Below are 9,540 nucleotides of genomic sequence, written 5' to 3'. Positions count from 1 at the left end.
GTACAGTTAAGCAAAACTCACTTAAAATAATAAGGAAGAGGGGTGTTGTCCAGGACTGATCTTTTTGTAGGTTTGCTAATTTGTCAAGCCAGCTATTTAAAAATAACAGTGGATAATCAGAAAAGGCGGCACCTACGGTCTAATTGCCACTTTGGTAGTTTTAAAGCAATGCATTGGGAGATGTAAAAGCTAAATATTCCTGTCCTTGTTCCAAATTCAGGTTAGGTTTGGTTTTTGAAAATTGTTGGCGGGGAAGTACAACAAGGGCATCATATTCATCTTATTTCTTGCATCATGGCCTTGCAGAAAAGCCTTGTTGTTGCTGGTTTTCACAAAGATCTGTCAGGTCGTCCCATGGCCACTGCCTACAACTGTCTTTTCAATCTAATTTATGATGTGTGAGAAGATTAAGAGCATGATCATGTGGTGGTTTTTGGGGATGTTTTAACCAACAATACCCACTTACACAAATCACTTTCATGTAACAGCAATTTGACAGCATTTGAAATTCTCTAATTTTTCCCCCCTCAAAAGTCAGACCCCAAAAGTTACTCTCAGCTCCATTCCCTGGTCTCTCTGGAACTTTTAGGGTCATCTTTCCCATATGCCTCCAAGTATGGAGCACTGATAGAATATTGGTACAAATGCAAGACAATCTGATTTACATATTCATATTTAGAAAATGAAAAAAAAAATAAATGTGAAGGAATTAAATTCTGTAGCTGACTTTTTTTTTTGGACTTTTCAGTTTTCTTTCACTATCATTATATGATGGCAAAATTGTGTTTAAAAACATCATTGAGCAAACTAAAGTATGATTCAGCACATAAGCACACACATAACTCAATGGAATGAGTAGTTCCATTGACTGCAATAGCATAAATGGAAACACAGATATAAGTGTTTGCAGGGATGGAATCTAATGTGTTACATTCAACGTAAAATGAGAATATATAAGCATATTTATGCATTCAGAGAGAGACAAACACACCAAATATTATGGAAAGGCAATACCAATTCTAATCAAGCTTTTTTTTTTTTTTAAGAAAAAAGAAAAAAAGTGAGTGAGAGAAACTAAACCAAAAACTAAAATATGAATTGGGCAGAACAGCAGAGCTGCAATTCTTGAAAGTGAAGATTTGCTGCCTGAACAAGTCAATCTGCCTATAGAATACAGTGAGTATATTCAGGATTGTTGCATCCCACTTTTCTGCTCTTGAATCAAATTCCTATGATAGTAAGAGAAGGCTAACAATTATACAAGTATTTAACAGTTTGATAAGAATAAGGCACGTGCAGAAACCCACGTGCAGAAAGTTTAGCCAGAGCCAGGATCAGGCTAGATCGTCAATACAGAATGAGAGGAAGTTTACATTATTTTGTTTGACTGAAACCTTGAACTGTTGGTGAATTCTCGAAAAAACAATTTCTTATACAATGCTGGTCATGGTTTAAAGGAGGACTGGGAAGGAGCAACAGCCTGCTAAAAGCTAAACAAAATCACCTCTCTCAGACCTCAGTGAGAGGTGCTCTACATCCTGCGTGCTCCCATACAGCAACACTCCAATCAGGCATGAGAGCAGGAAACAGTAGTTTCCCTGTACTCCAATACAATCCCAACCTCACAGCTTAATTTCTTTCTCCGTATGATTGATGGGCAGCGACATGCTTGCCCAGGCTTTCTCCTTCTCCAGTGCTGCCATCTTTCATGATTTGTAGGAGAACAACATGATCACCAGTGCCTTCTATCTTTGCTCCCCTATGGACTTGATGCACAGAACCTGGTTCTGCTTGGTGATTATGCATAATGTGCAAGCTCCATTTTGCCTACTGACTTATTTAAGCCATGAATTCTGACCACATCTTCCAAGGCTGTAAAGTATGCAAAGCATATGAATGTGAAATATGATCTCATGCTATTTAAAACCATGCAGATAATCCTTAAACAGTCATTGTCAAGGGTGAAATCAATGCATTTCCTAGGAGCAGAAATTACACATTTGGGGGGGGGGGGAAATAAGCCGAATCTAGTTTCTTCCCCTACCGAAGCAGAGCTATGTGTTATTGTTTTCTGACATGGTGGCAGATACTAGAATGGATTTGATTAGTTACAGTCTCAGCTTGAAGTCATTCTTTGAATATCTTATTTCCACCCATTCTCTTTCTGGGAACTGATACAATTTCATCACAACTTGTGTGTCTTCCAATTAGCGGTCAGGTACTAGAGTAGCCTTTGCTAAGTATCAGAATCCTCCATCCAATGCCTGGAGATGGTATGTGCAGGCTAAATGTTCAGCTTGAAGTAAGATCCTCATGGGCTCTAGAAAACAGCTCTACAGATGAGCTAAAAGTTATCCTATTCTGGGTTTCACTCTTCTAGGTTTCTGTCAACCTCAGATACACATTGCATGTTATGGGCTACTTTATGACTTTGTGCAATGCAGGTCTGGATCCAAATTTCAGTAAGTGGAGACAGAGATTGGGTGAAAACCATTAGTCCATAGTTTAACAGTAATAATATCTGCAGTCTAAACTAAACCCTCTCACATCCTTCTTGGTGCAACATAAGTTTATAAACATGTCTGCTAAAATTTCTTTTAATTCTCTTTAATGTTTTTCTCTTTTTCTTTTTATGGGGTGGGTGGGAGGAGTTGGCAACTTATCTGTTTAACTATATTTTATTCATGCCACTAGTTCTAGTATTATCTACCCAATTCCAAGTTCTTTTCCATTCATGCCTAGAAATCTGATGGACAAAATGTCTGCCTTTTAACCATTGGAAAGATAGCTGCAAGTAATTGTTTGTCTCTGTTCTTTCTTTTTCTCTTGTCTCTGATTTTCCTGTCATTACTGTTAGTGAAATCATCTGATTTCACTGTCTGCTAGACATACTGTACTTCTAAAACCTTTAACTTTTAGTGTTGATGCTCTACTTTATTCAATACTCGTTATCTGGGCTTGAGCCATTAACATATTATATGCTTGTAATTCTTTAGAATCCATCTGGTCCCAGCCATGCACAAAGTTACCAGTATAGTTTGTAAGCACAGCAACACTGGTTTAATATGACAGAATCGGTTGACTCAGTCCTTCCATTTAACATAACCTCAGCAGCTATTAAACTTTTTGATACTTGGTGTTTTGCTTAAGACAACTGACTTAAGCTCACAAGCCTCCTGCATCTTGTCTTTCCCACTGTTTTTTGTTCAGCAGGAGGAGTATGCTGGCTGCATGCCACCTATCATAAAATAAGTTTACTATAACATGAGTTCAGGTGTCGGCATTCTGTTGCCATTTGAGAATGTCTACCTACATGAGGAGTGGGAGAGGAATTCATTTCCCTTTAAAAACATATACAGTACAAAAAAGAGCAAGAACTATTGTATGTAAGATGTAAAACACCTTACCTGATCATCAGCCGCAACATGGGAAGAAGTTTCACTGGCATATCAAGAGACAGGAGAAAGCTTGCCTTGATTTTATCATGTCAAAGAACTACCTCCCGTTTGTCAGATCTTGTTAGTGGTCCTGATGTTGTTCACACTGGATGTCCACAGAGCTCTGCTTAGTAGCATGGCATATTCTTGGCACATTCTAAAGATAAGTAAAACATATACAAAGAACTTCAGGCTCAGAAGATGATAGAAACCAGAAATGGTTCACATCCAAATGCCAGTACTTTGAGAAAAAGCTGGATCGGCAAACCTTTTGTAGCTTACAATAGGGAGAACTCTGGTTTATGGTAAAAGAGAAAGAGGAATTCAAACATAAATGGAAAGTAGAATTTCCGGTGTACAAATACTGAAACAGTGTAGTTTTCTTGAACATAAGAGAGTTCACACACATGCTTGACGTTGCATTGTTAGGGTCTAATGCTAGTTAGAAAAATTATTCCTGCCAGTTTCCGAGTTATATCACAAAGTTACATATCATTTTAGTAAGAGCCATAGATTTTCTGACCAGATGGGACCATCATTATCACGTAGTCTGACCACCTGCATGACAAAAGCCATAGCATTCCTGAATCTAGCTCCATAACTTGTGTAGGAACCAAAGCTCATCTTTTAGAAAAAAAAAAATCACATCTTGATTTAAAGATTCTAACTGATGGAGAATTTACCACATCCCATGATCATTTGTTCCAAAAGTTAATTACAATGATGCTTTAAAATGTCTTATTTCCAGTTTGACTTTTGCTGACTTCAGTTTCCAGCTGGATCTTATCTTGTACCTTTGCCTGCTAGATTAAAGAGACCTGAGCTATCTTTTCCTTATGTAGGTAATTATACCATGGTGTAAGGTTAAAAGGCAACCATGATTAAGTCATCACACAATAACCTGCGCTCTTTTAGTTGCTCATTTGTAAGGCATGTATTCCAGATCACTTATTCTTGTAGCTCTTCTCTGTACCCTCTACAATTTTTAAACACTCTTTTTAAAATGACACCAGCACTGGACACAGTATTCCAGCAGTGGTCTCTCCAATGCCCTAGACAGAGGTAACATCACCTCCCTACTCATTATGGCTATGTTTATTCATCCAAAGATCACATTAGCCACTTTGCGACAGTATCAAACTAGGAATGCACAGTCAGATGATAATTGTTAGCAAGACCTTCTCAGCATCATTGTATTCCAGGATACAGGCCACCCCATTCGACCAAGCCACCACCCTGTAAATGTTGCTCACTTTGTTCCTAGATACGTGACCTTGAATTCTATTGCAGGTGTTCCTACATATGATTTTTGTGAGAAAGAGACTTACCCAGGTCATCTGTTTATATTATAGTTACAAAGGGGCTCAAAATCAACTTTACTTTGAGTCCCTGGTTGCAAGCTTCACTCTGGGGAGGCCACTGCCTCTGCATGACAAGCCCCACAGACTGGAAGAGCTAGTCCTACAACTCAAGGAAACAACTGCCTCTACCACATGAGCTAAAATACAACTGCTGGTAGTCCTCAGATCTAACAGGCTCATTATGTTCCTTATAAGCTACAACCAGCCAAAAGAAAGGAAAATACTCACAAACACGTACAATGCAAGACCCTATTTTTACTGACTTCAGTGGGAACAAACAAACCCTAACTGGAATCAGTAGGAGCAAGATGTAACCCAACGCAATCCACAACCACAAGAAAAAAACCATTAATCTAGTATACGCTAGTTTCTTCAATCATAAACAGCTTGTGAGCTGTAAAATAAACTGAACTATATGGAAAGTTCATAAACGGAATAGCAAGTCACAAACCACAATGGTACTAGATTGGGACACAACATTCATTATACAAAAGTCAAAATTCCAAGTCAGGGTAATTTTTAATTAACTTCAATTCAGAACTGTGCTTGCAGAAATATTTCCTGGCAATTTTCAGACCAAATTAATTTTCCAGTCCAAAGCTATAAAGGAAGAGAACTTTAGAGAAGAAGCTCTTTGTAACCTCCCTATGACTAAGAATGACTAATGCTGCTCAGTAATACTGAGGCTTGCTTGGCTTTATAAAATTGGAACATTTATCTTAGGGCTGTGCTTGTTTTTAAGGAAGCTGTTTTTGCATCCTCCAGTGGTATTAATAGCAGGTCAGGGCAGTTTATACTGCTCTAGCACATTCTCTTCTGTCTATATCCATTATTTGTAAAAAAACCCACTAGACTTTTATTAATTACCAGAGCTGATTCATACTCACTTGTGGGGTAGTTTCCACTCGAGGAAGAACCTGACTCTGCAATTTTGACACCAACACCTAAAGACATTGACTTTCTTAACAGGAAAAGGAAGACTGCCTATTTAGACTTGATAAAAGGAGGCGCTCCACCTGTGCAAAATCCAGCCTCCCTTCTTAATTGGAAAATTGTAATATCTTGGTGATTAATATCAGCTAATGTTGCAGTGAGCCTAAAAAGTTGGGGGTTCCTTATAGTGTGTTTTTAGTCCCATGAATCTAGACCTTCCCCTAGGAAATACCTACAGATAGTGTTTGTGGAAGATTAGTATTATCCATGTTTTTATGTTTTAATTTCTGCACTATCATTCTTTATCTAAAGAAAGAGTTCATTGTATTTCCCTGTACACCACATTAGTGGCACAAACATGCCACACTAATCTCGCCTATGTAGCCAAGAAAAAGCGTGAAACAAACTGCAGAGAAATGCAAAGGTTGCAGTTTACCTTTTAATTTTTTTAAGTAAAAATAATTTTTTAATTATAAAATCATTTTGTTTGCATGCTCCTGGAATAATCATTTGCAACAGAAATGGCCGCGCATCAAATACATCCTAGGCTGATTCAGGAAGTCTGTGATGCATCACCTCTCACCAATTAGGAATAAAGATGCTTTTTAGCTGTTTGTTCCAAATATTCCACTTTGGCTGAGATCTAAATTCTATTTAGATCTGAGCTGTGAATAGCAGTGCTGGCTGCTTATGATTTCTGACAGAAAATGTCTGGTGATAACAGTAATTGAGTTAGTCCCCTTTATCTTAGGCATGTGATAAAATATAATTAACACTGTGCATATTCTTCCTCTGGGTTTGTGAGTGGGCTGGGGCAACAAGAGGCACCACATGGCTCTTATTTGACCCGAATCCTGGGGAAAAGAAGGTACAATTAATGCAGATATTAACATTTCTTAATGAGTTGATTAATTAGAAGTGGATGTCTCTTATTATTAAATATACACTCTTATGAACATAAATGTGCATGTCTGGCAGGATTTGATTTTTCTTCTATAGAGCTAAGAGTCCTGATGTTTCAGTATTTATTTTTCATGCCAAACAGAAATCAAAGCATGTTCTTCTGTTTTTAAAGAAATTCACCCAAACCTAGAGAATAATGAAATTATGCTATTATTGTAGCCATCTGTCTCTTCACATCAGTCTTTTATGATGTTTATAGTGCAGTTTCAGGGCTCCATAAGAAATAGTAGTTTACCAGCATTTAATTTGATGATTTAAGTCTCAATTTTGAATTAGCTTAAACCCAGTAGAGATTCATGTGTTTCCATGTTTGGGGACGGGGGTGGGGAGAAAATGCCTGGAAAGTTATTTATTGCGTTCTCCTTGATTGGCTATTAAAGTAGGGGATGATGTGCTCCTCTGCTTTTGTTATATACTTTTTTTTGCTGTTTGCCACCCTGACAGACAGGAAAGTTACATCCAGTGCTAATTTGAGTAACATCTAAAGCCTGGTCTGACAAGGTAAATTCAAATTATGAAGTGATCCCTTCACATACAGAGACCTTGTTAGTTAGATTAGTGGGGGATTAGCTCAGTGTGACAGCTTGTTTACTAAATGTGAGCTATCTGCATTACCAATGCAGGCAGTCTATATATTCATTTAAAGAAAAAAAAATAAAGATGCCATTTTTCTTATTTGTCACAGAGTTCATGTAATATTCCTTCTCAGTTTTCTTCACTGTTGACTTCTTAAGGAAATAGCTGCAAGTGTGTACCTTGGAGCGAGACAGCTAATTTTGTTATGGATGAACATAGTGTTGTGACAAAACAGTGGCACAGCTGTCATAACAGCTGTCACACATTAATCATGACAGCGGCAAATAGCATAATTACTTTATCTGGAATTCCTAGCATGCACACTCAGTATGCACCACTACAGTGTAAGCATATCAAGTGTGGTTTAATTAAAAGACATCAATACAGGTTAGTTAGACATGGGCTAGGAGACACTGATACAAAATGAAAATAAAATTTATAGTTTCCTTTTTAGGGACACCCAAAGACCAATTACTTAGCCAACAAGGTAATTTGAATCTGTTTTCCTAACCAGCCCTTCTTGATGCATATGCTGTGAGGTAAATTGAGCCACTTGTACAGTTATGTTTCTGACCAATTCTCAGCTATGCACTATTCAATGGCTATTCCTCCTTTCCAGCTGTTTTGTATGTTCGCATTTGTCCCGCATCTTCTGGTACACGATAAGATTCTGAAGCACAAATAACGAGTTCCATTGTATATGTGGTAAAACTTTAATTTCCCACACATTTACATATTGAGAGAGTCATGCCATGAAATTTGCACTCTGATCTGGATCTGCACATGCCAAAGTTTGGGTAGTACATATCAGAGGCTCATTATAAAGACAGTCTAACTCATTCCCATGGTGTCAGATGCCACTTACGGTCCAAACAAGGTTCCCCCGCTGTTTCATTCACAAAAAGAGAAGATGAATGCAAGTTAGGTTGAACAAATGGAACTTTATTAAACCCTGTGCACTTCTCTGTCCATGTGGCTGTCCGCCCCTTCTCTCTTTCCCTGGTATCTCTTCAAGAACAGTCCTTCCAGGAAACATGGTCTCTCTGTCGGGTGACCAGACAAGAAGTGTGAAAAATCGGGATGGGGGTGGGGGGTAATAGGAGCCTATATAAGAAAAAGACCCAAAAATTGGGACTGTCCCTATAAAATCGGGACATCTGGTCACCCTATCCCTCTGACACCAGTTCCAGAGATCATGATACTCTCCCATCTTTGTCTATCCTGGGCCTTTCTTTGTATATTCTCTATGTCGTTAAGTCCCATAAGTTTTTTCTCTCTGAGTAGGGTTTGATGGAGGAGTTCTTTCATTTGACGATAGTGGCTATCAGAGGGTGCTGATTTCAAACAACCCAAAGTCCAGGAGTGTTTGGAACTGAGGTTTATTTCAGGCTCATAACTAGTTCCATATTTCTCTACTTCAGCATCATTTTACAGGTCTATGGCTGCATTTAGCTTTGTTGTGCCTGCTGTGTTTGGATTTAGTTTAAGTTTAACACCACTGTGTTGTTGCTAAGGCTCAGTGAAGGCAGCCAATTCCATTGGTATTTACCATCTCTCAGTATTTTTACTTTTTGCTCCAAATTTGTAAAGCTTTGTGATTCACTGAATTCACTTATTGAATTTCTAGAAGCAGTTCATGAATTGTACTGAAGCAGAGTTAATGAAATATTAATGAATCAATTTCCATAGACATGGACTCATTATCTCACGGGATGCCATTGGAAAACACAGTCCTACAGGCAGTGTCCTTCCGCCTGCCTGCAAGATGATTTGATTTTCTTCTATTATTAATTTTTTAAAAGCCCACACGCAGGGACTTCTTGATAACTTTGGACCAGCAGTTTCCCACCAGATAAAATGAAGGGAAACTATTGTGATACCTTTGCTGCACCTCACTAATCTGTTGAAAATGATCTCCTATAAGCAGGCAAAAAGAGTTTGTCAATGAGATGTGTGGATCACAGGAAGCAAAAGCCATGCTGAGAAGTTTCTAATCCTTTCAAAAAGAAAAATCAACAAATTTTTTTAAAAATCAAAATGAGAGTTGTGGGAAAATGACAAAATACTTTACCAATTAACTTCTGGATGGAATTATAACTGACGAATCAAGCACTTGGCATCTGATATAAATTTGCACGGGGCAGGTAAAATTTGTACTGACATGGAGCTGTCCTCTGCAAAAGATCATGTAAGAACCTGTACTCATTTGACTTGTTAGTGTTTTTAACGATAATTTTAGCAAAAGATGGGTGAACCTGCCAAGGCTTGCC

Source organism: Lepidochelys kempii, chromosome 5 (genome assembly GCF_965140265.1).
Source record: "Lepidochelys kempii isolate rLepKem1 chromosome 5, rLepKem1.hap2, whole genome shotgun sequence".
NCBI lineage: Eukaryota > Metazoa > Chordata > Testudines > Cheloniidae > Lepidochelys > Lepidochelys kempii.
The sequence above is the reverse complement of the archived record's forward strand: the minus strand, read 5'-3'. Positions refer to the sequence as shown.